Below are 14,439 nucleotides of genomic sequence, written 5' to 3' on the forward strand. Positions count from 1 at the left end.
TCACTCATTTAAAAATCTGTATTCTATACAAAATTTAGGAGAAAAATCTAATGGCCCTTCCAGCTCAAAAATCTGAATTTCATATAAAACGAAATCTGTGTGGAAGCTCAAATATCTGTATTATGCAGATAAATCTGTATATTTGGCATCCCTGTTTGACAGTCATGACGGTTATACAGTCAAAATAGTACACACGGAACTAACAATTGGTGACCCTTCATGACAAGCGTCGTTGTAAAAAGTACAACAATACAAAAAAAAACCTCGCGTGTTGTATTCAACGCGAGCGCGGTGCAGTTACTGGGTCAAACTGGCGCGCGTCCTGAAAGGTTAAAAAAGTGCCTAAAATTTACCTTGAAGCTGAATATTTTGAAGCGATTCGAGCTGAACCGATTTTGATCAAATTTTTACCATTAAATTGATACTTTGTTAAGAATATCGAGTGAAATTTTCAAACGTTTTAACGAGGCAACAAAAAATTTATGACCCAAGCATTTTTTTGATAAGGGTGCCCAAATTTTCTAAAATCTTATTTTATGGTATCGACAGTATCTGCGCCATTAAGTACTGAACCGATTTAAATGAAAATTTTATAGTATGAGCTTCACATAATATACTTCGCATAAATACTATGGTCAAAAATAAGCTATTTTCGCGAACGCAATCAAAAGTTCAACAAGTGTCCAAATTTCATCGAATACAGTCTTTAGGATATAGGATAAAATAGAGCAGAGCAGATGTAATAGTAAATGTTCTTATCATGCTTCGGAGAGTGACTCTCCATCCATGTACAGACACGTTTTGATCGTTCTACGAAAAGCGAGATGACTACCAACTGGCGGATCGCGAGACTCAAGCATGGGAAACGATGGGCTAAGAAAACCTCGGAGCACTCCCAAGAAATATCTTTGACAAAATATGTTTGCAAATCCTAAAAGAAACCGTTCAGGATACATTCTATCAAAATTCGACTCTAAGAGAAGTAAATTGACAAAATTTAGGTAAATTTAAGAAAATCCCCTATAATATAATGAAAGGACTACTAAAATAAGATAAAATTGTTATTTTGAAGTCAAAATCTTAAATATCTTTGGATTCTGGATTGCTCACACCATCCGCCTCCTACAACTCGCATTGCTTCCGTAAACAGTTAAATGGAGCCCCATGGTAATTTATTGAAATTCAACGCGGGAAATGCTAGAGGTCGTTTTGCCCCCATCTGGATTCAGCGTAACACTTTTTCAAATTGTTTATTTGGTACAGTAAATTTGATATCATGCGGGCCAAAGTTGGCGTCTTTTAATCAAAGTATTAAACTATCTTTCAACACGAAAGTCACATCATCTTAATCTGGGGGGTGGGGTGCATATTACACCACCTTTCCCAACACTTTTCTCCAAGAATACCAAATCCTCTTGTACAAGCAGTCAAGTTTGAGAAAGGATCAATATAGAATCTTGCAATCAATGAGTGCTAGAAAAAATGCTAACATACAGTACTAATTTGGAATAATATAAAAATGAGTTTGAAGTTCCTTTGAGGCAACAAAACTCAAGAACGGATTAACCGATCAGCATGACTCTTGCACGGTTCGATTCGTATTCGTGGTGGCTGTGTTTATATGTACAAAAAGTTACAAAAAAAAAAAAAACATCTAGAAAAGTAACAAAATTGATAAAGAACTGATTTTATATGAGCTGGGAAGGAAATCAAGACGACCGAAATGGAATCAATCTAGAGTGCGGTGCTATTTTGAGCACAACAGTTGTCAAACCACCACAAGACGGCAAGATAAAGTTTGCCGGGACAGCTAGTTTGGAATAAAAAAAAGATAGCTACAAGATTCCGCGGTACTTTTTTCGAAAATTTCGTTTCGTTTCGAAAAATACCGATTGAATCAAGATTTCGTATTGATCTCACGAAACATTTTTGAATTTCGTTTCGTTTCGTACTGAATCATATAAAAAATTTCAAATATCGTTTCGTTTCGTATCGCTTTGAAAAAAATCCCATACCGCATACCCTTACGATAGGGGCTGTTCATAGACCACGTAGACCAAATTTTAGTCAGACCAGACCCTCCCTCATCCCTCCAAAAAGTCCCATATTGTTAATGGGGCATCGTTCTTTCCCCAGCGACCAGTGCATAAAATGGACAACATGATATGGCTTTCTCGCGATGACTTCACGAAAAATAAAATTGGGGTTTTTAATTAAGAAAAATGTATCGATTTTTTGATTTTATACGAAAGAGCACCTTTTTCTGAGCCACTATGATTTTTTTCAGATTTTTAGAACTTTATTTTGATACCTAAAATCAATTTCAAAGAGATTTTTGAAATCACCTTTTGACAGCTGGGGAACTGTTTGACAGCTCCACCCAGTACAAAATGCGACGAGGGGTGATTCAACAAATCGCTCCCATACAAACTTCAAATTGATTTTTAAATAGGTTCCCGGGCACCAAAATTCATGAAAATTTGGATTTCGTCTCAGTTTCGCATGCAGATTCAGAATATGGAATTATCTCAACACCGCTAAAGAAGCCAATTGACCACATCTGCATCAGCCGAAAATGGAGAAAGAGCCTTCTGGATGTGTGGAATAAACGTAGTGCAAAGCGTCTGACCCTCATCTCGCCGAATGTAAGACTCTGCAGTGAAAAGGTTCCAACTATTCCAAAAGGTGGCAATGAAGAAGACCAATGGAGCGCTCATTCATCGTCACTGGCTTGTATAATTTGTTTGAGCTTGGCACTCACCAACGATCACAATCGATCGAACGCCAAAACCGCGATAGAGCGAGCGAAAACACGATGAGCCAAAGCCGTAGCCTTTTAGCGCTATTCGGCTCTCTAGAAGGAAGTGAAACGCTCCTTTCTTAACCAAAGAAGGCGAGAAAGCCGCAATTATCGATGGCACTCGTCTCCTCTACGATATCTAATGTCGCTGTAGTGGGACTAGGATGAATGCTACACGGTGCTTGTGAAGTATACGTCTGGACTGCATAGTTGTTAACCGACCCGGATGAACAGTTGAAACGCTGATTCAAGTACTTTGGAAACCATTTTCGTGTATCGGCCACGCCACCAACATCTTAACATGCGGCGCCAAGGGTTTGATTTAACGCATAACCCGAGCAGAGGAGAATATCAAATTAATAACTACGAAACCACATAACCTGTTTTATATCTTGTTTTGTTATAATTTAATCATCACGGCATAGCTTTTCCATAACAAATTTTGTTGGACAATCTCATTTAGTTGTAATCAAGCTATTGATATACAATCACTTAATTACATTTCAATAACATGTTTTGTTGAAGTACAAGTTTTGTTATTGTTGTACTATTGATTAACTTATCAGCAATAGCACAACAGTGACAAGTTTTAAAATCAAAGTGACAATTCGATAATAATGATCTGTCCTTTTGTTCCTTTTTTGTATTCAGTTACGAAAGAAATTTCCAAACAAATCCGAATTGGAAGTTCTGGAGAAATCCTTCGATACCCTGGAGAAGTCTTCAAAAGAACTTCTGGCGCAATCTTCTTAGAAATTCCAAAAGTAATTCTTCTGAGCAATTATTAGAATTCTTTGCAAAATCTTTAGGAAAACTCCAGGAGAATTCTTCGGAAAAAAAACTCCTGGTGAGATTCCCAAAGATTTTCAGAGAAATCTCAAGATGAAATTCGGGACAAATAATCACCAGAAAATCCGAAGAAATCCTTGAAGGGATTCTGTTCATAATTCTGGAGGAATTTCTTGAGGAGTCTTTGAAAATCTGTGAATGATTTCGTGGAAGAACTCTCGGAGAAATTATTGCAAGATTCTTCTTTTACATTCTCTTAGAATGAATTAAAAACTGAATATAGTATTTTTCGATCATTTGATGCATTTTTACTCATGTTATTTGTGGGTTTGTGAGACGAAGTGAACAATTTTATATAATAAGTATCATAATTTACGATTTTGATATCATATCAAATTTTGCTTTCCAAATATTATCAAAAACAAATTAATATCAAAACTTGTTATTGAAATATTTTCCAAATTCACTGTTATTAAGTTGTTATTGAAACTAAAAAAAACAAGTTATTAAAATGGTTTTCCAAGAACATTTTTTCTCATGATATTTCTTAATTTGCCGCTTATGACAGGCAAGTTTATTACATAATATGTTGTTAATAACTTAAAAATAATCGATTCTATTATTCAGTTATTTTACCCAAATAACACAGCTCCTTATGCTGTTGTTATTCCCTTCTGCTCGGGAACCCGTGACAACGCCGAAGCTTCATCATTGCGCAATATCGACGTAGATTCGAGAACCGTGAAAATTAATTTATTTGAAAAATGAAAAAGTACCTTTTAGTTTGATGAGGGTATACTATTGTAAGAAACATGGTAATTTTTTGGTTTTTTTTTTAATCTAATTTATTTTCATCGCCAGTTCAGTGACCTTCCAAAACATGCTTGACCTTCCATCGCTTAACTTGCAAACCGCAATCAATTACTGTTAACTGCTAAGCGCTAATAATATATTGCTCTTTACAGAAAAAAATATCACATCCATATTAGTGTGCATATGTCTTGTACGCAGAGCAGAACCAGAAGCAACCGACTAACTGCTGGAAGTGACGAAGTGACTCAGGCTGTGGTTCCACCGGGGAGCTACCGAAAAGGCTTAAGCAGATTGTGATTTATAGCCACTTGCTATAATCTTCTAATTAATTTCAATAAAAAATCTTGCTCCTGCATCCACAGTCTGATGGTTGTACAGTGTGCCTTCTGGGCTTGGGACATGGAATTTGGCCGGTTGCCTCACCTAACGACGAATATTCACCGTACCACAAACGGATAGACTCCTACGTTATTGGAAGCTATTTACAACAGAGATTTACTTTCATCATGAAACGACTGCAGAGTTGCATAGAATGTATAGCTAAATAGTTACGGGGGATACAAACATAGTGCAACAATGTACGATTTTATTTGAATAGCACGCCACTCATGCTATGACATTCCCATGAATGGCAAAGAGATTAGCGACGTCGCTTGGATTGACATTTTGCGGCTTTTAATTATAATGAGCTTGGAATGTATTGTGCATTCGTCATGGTCGGCATCAACGATAATTCATTTTAGGCTGAGAACTCGCATTTACACATTTACAAATAATTGCATGAGCTTTTACATCAAACTTTTAAGGCGATCGCTACGTTGATTGGAAACTATGTTGTCTACGTTGTCATTGAATATAAAATCGTTTTGTAGGTTATCGGACTGACTTCGTTGACGGGCGTTCGACAATAATGGATCAGATCTTCATCGTACGGTAAAGCCTCTAAGTAGAATGCCAATGACCATTTTGTATGGACAAATAAAATATTTTGTATGGACTAATGACCACGCGGGGGGGTGGGGGGGGGGTTGAAAAGTCCCAAAACAATGACCACGTGGTTTATGGGCAGCCCCTTTCTTCTAAACCATAGGGGGAAAAATCTGCTCAACAGACACACTAACAGGAAGGTTAGGGTAGTGTGGGGTTAAGGCCGTCTTTTACAACACTAGTGAAAGCCAGGACTACTCTCTCCTCGACCCACTAAACCACATTCCTATGGTCGCCAAACCCTACGCCTCTCCGGAACCACCAAGCAGGTATTGCTTCAGAGAGGGGCTAGTGCACATCGCACCCTCAAGGTTAGCTGCGTAGCTTAGCAGCAACGAACATCGATGACTCGCTCTGCAGAGTCCATCACGGTAACATGCTGGCGCTTAGCCAGTTTCCCGAATGGTCGTCGCCACTCCCTTTGTCCTCAGAAGGCGGGCAGGGTCAACCCCGCCCGCGCCCAACTGCTTGGCAGACATCAAGAACTGATGCCCACGTGCAACCCGATCTGACCTACCCGTAAGGAAGGGTATCACTACCCTTCAGGCCCTATCAGATGCACCCGAACGTTGCAGACAACCGCGGGCTCGGCTCCAACCCAGTAGACCGACGCCACGACAGAACCACTACCGGGACTTCCTCTCCGCGGCCACTTAATCGTTGTAAGGGTCGATCTCGACCGCAGGGCACCGGTATGACCTACGAAGCCGACTCCGAACCCCTTGTACTGCATCTGGACTAGCCATTCTCCGAGTCCACGCGCCACCTCCTCTGTAGCTCCCAGACGATATGGGTGATAGCCGTTGAAACGGCGTTCCAGCTAACCTCATCTCTACACATCCTCTGGACCAAATTCTCCGGAGTTGTGTCGTCCCCGCATGTGGCAAGCATGCGGTCACGCATTGTGCGAAAGAACGGGCACACGAACAAAACGTGTTCCGCCGTTTCCTCTTAACCATTGCACACTGGGCATTCAGGAGAATCTGCATGCCCGATACTGTCGGAAGCAACCATGACCAGTAAGGACCTGTGAGGTGGCATGTACAGGGGATACTCAAAATAACTGGGACAGGTAAAATTTTCACTTTTCAAAAAATGTTCAACTAGCTGTAACTTTTTGAAAAGGGCATCAAATTTTCTCAAATTTTTACTGTAAGTTCATCAACTAGTTGTGCATCAGTGGTCCAAATTTGGAAAAGATCGGTCTATTCTTCACGAAGATATGAAGATTCTTGAAAAGGGTATAAATATTGGATAGCCAACTTTGAGCTGTTATATCTCCGGATTCAATGAACTGATTGCAATGAAATTTTGACCATTCATGACTTATATGATGAACTCTTAAAAACGTTTGACTTAACTTGAAATTTTTGACAAGAGAAAAAGTTATAACGATTTCATTTATTTCACGATTTTTTAGTAAATTCATCAATTAATAATATGCATCCCATTACTTTCTCAATTTATTAGCGGCTATGTTGTAACTTTCCTTCAAAACACATTTATTTATAAGTCATTTAGAGGGAAATTAATTGAACTATAATTTGCATCTTGAATTTTGAAACGATGTTGAAGTTTTGGATTATTTGGTGTTTTATTAGAAAAATAAACTAATCGTTATAATTTTCTTCCATGTTAAGAATTTTAAGTTAAGTCAAAGGTTTTTCATAGCTCATTATACAAGTCATGAATGGTCAAAATTTCATTGCATTCGGTTTATTGAATCCGGAGATATAACAGCTTAAAGTTGGCTATCGGATAATTTTACCTTTTTCAAGAATCTTTATAACTCTGTGGACAATGGTCCGATCTTCTCCAAAATTGGACCACTGATACACAACTAGTTGATGAACTTATAGTAAAACATTGAGAATATTTGATGCACTTTTCGAAAAGTTACAGCGAGTTGAACATTTTTTGAAAAGTGAAAATTTTACCTGTCCCAGTTATTTTGAGTATCCCCTGTAACTTCCCCCTGGCGCATATTAATCCAACTATCTACCCTCGGTATCAACCTATGGGTCCACCTTCCTTTGGTGGAACTGTCCCACGCGCGCTGCCATTTGACCATAGAGGCCATCCTGACAGTCCTGCGTATGCCTCTTGTGCCGCGTATTTCGAAGCACTGCATGTCCTCACTGATAAGAATGCTGATAGGCACAATACCAGTAATGACGCAGAGAGCGTCGTGTGACACGGTACGGTACGCGCTCGCAACCCTCAGGCACATAAGCCTGTAAGTACTTTCCAGCTTCCGTTGGTAGCATTCAGTACTTAGCGCGGTGCCCCACGTCGGGCCACCATACCTAAGTATGGACGTAGCAACACTAGCCAGAATAAGCTTGCGCTTACTGGCGTACACCGCAGAGCTGTTGGACATCATCCGGGACAGTGCCGCAATAGCTGTGGAGGCTCTTTTACAGGCATAATCGACGTGGCTACCGAAGGTAAGCTTATCGTCGATCATCACGCCCAAGTGTTTGACGGAGCGCTTTGACAGGATAGTGCACTCTCCTACACTGATCTCCGTCTGCTGCTCCGACTTCCGGTTGTTAACAACCGTCACCTCTGTGTTGTGGTGAGCCAGCTCCAGTTTCCTGGACCGCATCCACGCCTAAACAACCTTGATCGAGTGGTCGGTAGTCAACTTCACCTCCTCGATTGTTTCACCGTAGACTTCGAGCGTAATGTCGTCGGCAAATCCGACAATCTCCACTCCCACTGGGTACGGAGTGAGGTCTGTGCACGTTGATTATGCTGAAGTAGAAATATCAGCCCTTGATCACCAATCTGCACATTCTTTCGTCGATCGGTCATCAACTGATTATGCGCCTCTGCATTTCGAACGTCACGATAAAAGCTGTTCCCAGCTCATGTGTTTTATAGCATCTCTAGTAGATGGTATGATTATTTCTGCACATTTGTACATACCATGGATCCTGTCCAACACACCTCCTGCAGCGAAACGATGCCGAACCCGCGGTCCTTCAGTAGGTCGGCGAGAATGCGGGTGCTCCCAATGAAATTGAGAGATCTGCCGTTCCACGTACCGAGTTTCCAATCGCGAGTCCTTTTTGTTCGCTGCGGTCGTTGCCGTTGGTCTCGGTTCGTATTTTTCTGTTGCTGATGTTCCGTTACAATGGTTTTTGAAGGCTGGCTCGAAGGGCCGGACACCATCCAGTACTTTTTGTAAGACCATAATGCACAGTTGAGCTTAGAGTTCCTTCCTGGTACTCGGAAGCTGATCAACCACGCCTAACATGGGGATCAGAGCTGTTGTGAACCGCTTCTCCTGGAGAACGGACGCTCAAGTTTGCGAAGCAAACCCCTACTTCTCTGTCAGTCTACGACCAAAGTTCCCACAGAGGTCGATTACCCAATCTTTCCTAGGGTAGCTCGACCGGTGCCACGCGGAGGCAGGGATAGGAGTTGCTGAGCAGAAGCTAGTGACCTCTATGGGATCTCTCTCTCTCTCTTATTGGCGTAACGTCCTCATTGGGACAAAGCCTGCTTCTCAGCTTAGTGTTCTATGAGCACTTCCACAGTTATTAACTGAGAGCTTCCTCTGCCAATGACCATTTTGCATGCGTATATCGTGTGGCAGGCACGAAGATACTCTATGCCCAAGGAAGTCAAGGAAATTTCCTTTACGAAAAGATCCTGGACCGACCGGGAATCGAACCCGTCACCCTCAGCATGGTCATGCTGAATACCCGTGCGTTTACCGCCTCGGCTATATGGGCCCTCTCTATGGGATCTGTAATGCGTGAATTACCCAACCTTTACCTTGCCATGCTGTTGCCCAACACGTGTGGGTGCACTCGAATATCCAAGACCTAACTTTCCAATCCTTGTCCCTAATTCGTTACCTGCTATTGCCGTTAAATCAATCCGACTGGTCTACTTTTGCTTTTATTGGTGATTGAAAGCTCTGAATAGGTTGCCTTCCTCAAAATAGCTGACGCGATACAGCATTTCATACTCAGCCGCTGAACGCAGAACAAATGTTAAGGACCAAAACGTTAACTGGGATTGCAAGTGTTCCGTATTACAACCCTGCAAAGATTGTGTTCGCAAAATATCGGGTGAGATGACTAGTGCAATCTGACGAGTGTTGAATGATCTTGCAAACCAAGTTTTGTGGCATACACTTGTTGACTCAGTCTTATCTTTTTAATCGTTGTATTGAAAAAAAAAAAAAAAAAAAAAAAGAAGAAAAAAATAATTGTGCAACAAATAGGTGTACAAAGACGATCGGATTGTGTTTGAGCCTCTGTGCTCTACCTGTTCATGTACATTGTTGTTCTCCAATCAATCATCTGCTTTGCATATCACAAATTAGTCGTTCGTGCTATTTTTCACGATCTATAATTGTATCAAGCAAATCAAGTTGGCTCATTGCGGCTATCTACCCTGTCATTAGCGTGACTGTGAGCTAGTCAACTGCTGCGATGACATCGACGAGATTATTCTATTCCTGGGTTGCGACTATACCAATAACTATACCAACAATTCTGCACTGTGGCCCGACCATTCCCGTAGGAGGAATAGAGGAACCTGCTGCCACAGTCAGATTATAATAAACTGGCTGGATGAAATGTTGTTATAAAATATGCAAACTAAATCATATCGAGACTTTGTACCAACAAGCTAGGCCCGCCTGAGAGATATGCTTGCTGCGCTGGGTTGGATCCAAAATGGGAGGTGCGTGCATACGTACCCTTCTGATGCATCGTTATGTAGGTAGTCGGTTCTATGTGGTGACTGGCGTTTACCTCCATTCACTATGCAATCGGCGAGGGACCGCGACACTCCATCAAGTGGTGGCAATGATGACGGATTCAGAATTGCAGCTGACCTTCGCAGCAATTTGCGTTTGAATGGGAAATTACTTCCTAGTTGGTGTCCGCGGGTAGGTAATTGATAAACGCACAACCGGGAATTGCCGTGCGGTGTTCGGACGATGGATAGGGAAAGACAGGTGGTGAATGGTAAACTCGCGAGGACAAACTAAAGGAAGAAGTCAGAAGTTCTAGGAGTAGAGAGCTTAATCGTCAAGTTTAAATGGATAGACTTGAGTCCAAATATCTTTCAAATACCGCAGATTCGTTTACCCCAATTATTATCAATATTGTTGTTATTGTGAGTTCCACTCAGCAGACAATATCTTTCGCAAGAAAAAAAAACAGCCTTCATAATTGTTATCTCAATTGAAGAATTTGATCTCATGCACGGAAATACGATGAAAAGTGATATTCAAATTTCGTAAAACGCAAGCCATTCGCCATAGATATAAAGTCATTTTTCTTCCATGCTTCAATGAGAACGCTAATGAAAAATGTAAAATCACTCCATCATTAATCTTGTGACGGATTTCTTTCTGCACTTGTTCCGTAAGGGTCCCTCGACTTACAGACGGTGGAAAGTCAATGCATGGAGAATTCTCGCCTCCTTCAGAACCCTTTCTTTTTCGAGTACGAAAATCCTTTGAAGGAGCGTTCAGCGCACATTTGCCATCCAACCAACCAGCATTGATTTGCTGCATTTCAAAAACTCTTCGTTATTAATATTAATGACGGACTTACCAACAGATGCCGGCCCGCAAATGTCAAACGTCACGCCAAACGGGAGATGATGCTGGTTGCTGCTCCCAAGTGGCAGCCCGCCGAAGTTGGTCTCTAGAACTTATTTCTGGTCATAATTAAAACTTCAATCAATCAAACTTCAATACTGTGCAAGCGAGCCTTCCATTTATGGGACCGAATTCACTTTTGCGGTAAAATTTGTACAAAAGTAGTGAAAAAAAACATATCTCAACCAGCCTCTCATGTCGTCGTCATCGTCATCGTCGTCGTTCAGCCACATGAAATGCCCTTTGCTGTCTGTCAGACAGAAAATTTCCCATTCCTTCTGGCTGGGTGTAAAAAATTAATGTTCGGAATGGTTGTGCAAGATACAGGAGCAAAAAAAAAAGAATGCAATCTTAATAACGAAAAGCACAAGCCGCTGCATACACGCACCGAATACTTTCGAAAGTGCACGTCAATCAAAAGTTTTATTTTTCATCCGATGCTGTGTTGGTGCAGTACAGAGTTATACAATGGCGGTAGTTTTATCTGAATTTTTAGAAGTTGCGTTTGGATGTTAATGTTTCTGGCAATATTTTTAAATCCCTAACGGATTTGTTTTTTACCATCAGTTTTTCATTCTGCTTGGGTTTAAAAGATTTTGCTGAACGATCAGGTGGTCATCGAACTATTGAATTCTACATTTCAATTCGACCCGTCCATCAAGAAGCTCACGTGCGTTATTGTCATTGCAACAAGCTGCAGTTTTGGGGCAGCAGGGACAGTAGTCTTGGGACCTGACGAACCATCACCCCTCCCACCCCTTTAGCGAATAGTACTACGGATGTCCTGTTCCGGTAGTGTCAATCCAGCAAGGAATTAGTGACAGAGGAAGTGAAAAGGATGCTCGATCTTTAACGGAGCTACTAGTGGGGTCAACTGTTGAACACAAATCAAAATGAAAAATCTAGTATAAGTGGTAGTGGCGAGGTTAAACCCTTCGTGAGAAGTGGGTTAGCGAGGTTTTCTTGGAGGAGAGGCAACTGCGCACGTTGTACTAGCGTAGGAACCCCCATATCCTCTACGGCTAGTGTGTCGGGTGAGATAATAGACGAATCATGGTTGATGAGGTCCATCAACAAAAGCAGAGGTGGGCTCACTGGGAAGGAAGTAGCTGCGTCCTCGAAGTCTAATAGTAGCAAGGACCTCCAGCGGGGCTACAAAACGGTGAGTCAATAAGGAGAGCGTCTAACATAACTCTGGTCCTCACAAGTTCCTACTTTACTTTGTCCTTCTGACTTCAGCTAGATTGAGGAGGTACGTCCCGAGCGTGTCTGTTCACCAAGAAGGTGTGGCTCAAACAGCATCTGTTCTGGCATCCAGCTGCTGAGTATGAAATACTCCATCACCGGAAGCTATACCTAAGGCGGCAGCCCCACCACGGTAGATAGGGGACCTTAGGCCAACAACCAGCTGATCTCGAAACCCAAAAACTATTACAGAAACCGAAAATAAAACCACGCCCACACTGCGCCCAAGAAGTGGGAACATATTAATGAGAGGATAATTGTAGCCATATTCAGAACATGGGTTCGAAACCTTACCATGAATCAATGTTACGCGCAAACTGATGCTACTGAGCTGCAAGACAAAGAGAACTGAATGCTGTCGTGAATAAGATACCAAAAGATGATATCAAGATCCTCATGGGTGACTTTAACGAGAAGGTTGGTTCCGACAACTCGGACAATGAGCACGTCATGATACGCCATGGTCTCGGAGAATTGAGGGAGAACGGTGACCTTTTTTGCAGAATTATGGTGCAACAATGACATGCATTGGCGTAGCTAGCTTTTTCTTTTTTCCCTCACTCTCCTAAACAAGCACGAGAAAGAGCGGGATACAAGAGGAGGCCTTTGCCCCCTCTTTTATCCTTCTCTTCCTAGTGTTTGTTTAGGAGAGTGAGGGAGAAAAAAGAAAAAGCTAGCAACGCCAATGATGACATGGTGATTGAAGGATTAAAAAGGTCCTTCGTCGAGGACCTGGAGAACCATGCTACGGATATTCAGGAAGGTGGAAGCGTAGAAGATCAATGGATCGCCATCAAGAACACCTTTCACCGACGAGAATAGTTCGAGCGAGATACGCACCCGGAGAAAGCAGTGGATCACAGATGACACCTAGAGGAAGGAAGAGAACAAAAAAGCGTAGCCGTCGAAGACGAGCCGCAAATACCGGCGACATTCGTCTCCTCTACGTTGTCCCACGTCACATCCTAGCACAAAGACCCTTTGTCTTTGGGTCTTTGTCCTAGCACGTCACCTTAGCGGGACTAAAATGAATTCATACTAAGATGCCCGTGAAAGCCACATTTGGACAGCTATTGATCGACCCGGCTGATCAGCTGAAACGCTGGTTCGTGCACTTTGGAAACCTTTTTCAAGTGTCGGCCACGCCACCTACACTTCAGCATGATCGGCTAAGGGTTCGACGCATTACCCGTGTCAACATCGAAGCTCCTGGAAACAGCCATCCATAGCATGAAAACGAACAAGGCCCCGGGGGTCGACTGGATACAAGGCGTAGAGGTGCCCAAAAAGGGTGACCTGACTGTATGCGTTAATTGGAGGGGTTTCATGTTGCTATGCATCGTTCTCAAAGTCCTCTGAAAAGTGATCCTTAACCGGATACATGAGAAGATTGACGCACCTTTCCGGCGGCAGCAAGCATGATTTCGTGCCACACGATCCTGTTTGGACCATATTATCACGCTCCGTATCATCTTGGAGCAAATCAATTAATTCCAAGAATCTTTCTACATGGTGTTCATTGATTACGAATATGTTTTCGACTGTCTCAATTGTGAAAACATTTGGGAAGCCCTTAGGTGGAAGGGTGTCCCAGAGAAAATCATCGGCCTCATTGGAGCACAGTCTAGGGAATTTTCGTGCAGAGTAATGCACAACGGTGTCTAGCCCGATCCCATCCGTGTTTCTGCTGGAGTGAGGCAAGGATGTATCCTATCACCGCTACTGTTCCTCATCGTAATCGACAAGATCCTGGTAGGTGCAATTGATCGTGTACCAAATCATGGGTTTCTGTGCCAGCCCATTACCATGGAGCACCTAAATGACTACGAACTGGCTGCTGATTTTGCTCTCTTAGCTCAACGGCCGTCTGCTATGCAGAGTAAGCTTGATGATCTTGCCGATCGCTCCTCGGCAGCAGGTCTTACTATCAACGTCAACAAGACCAAATCGTTAGAAGTAAACACGGTCAACCCTTCTAGCTTCACAGTAGCTGGGCAGGCAGTAGAAAATGTTGAAGGCTTCCAATGTCTTGGTAGTAAAAAGGCCAATGGTGGCTCCAAGATCGACATGGTGGCATTGCATTTGACATTCATTCACAGAAGCATGTGAGGTAGCCGTCAAGTGAGGTTTCACCAGGCGTCGCCCGCAAGGCTAGGCAGTTTTTAACCCTGAA

This window comes from Aedes albopictus, chromosome 2 (assembly GCF_035046485.1).
Source record: "Aedes albopictus strain Foshan chromosome 2, AalbF5, whole genome shotgun sequence".
NCBI lineage: Eukaryota > Metazoa > Arthropoda > Insecta > Diptera > Culicidae > Aedes > Aedes albopictus.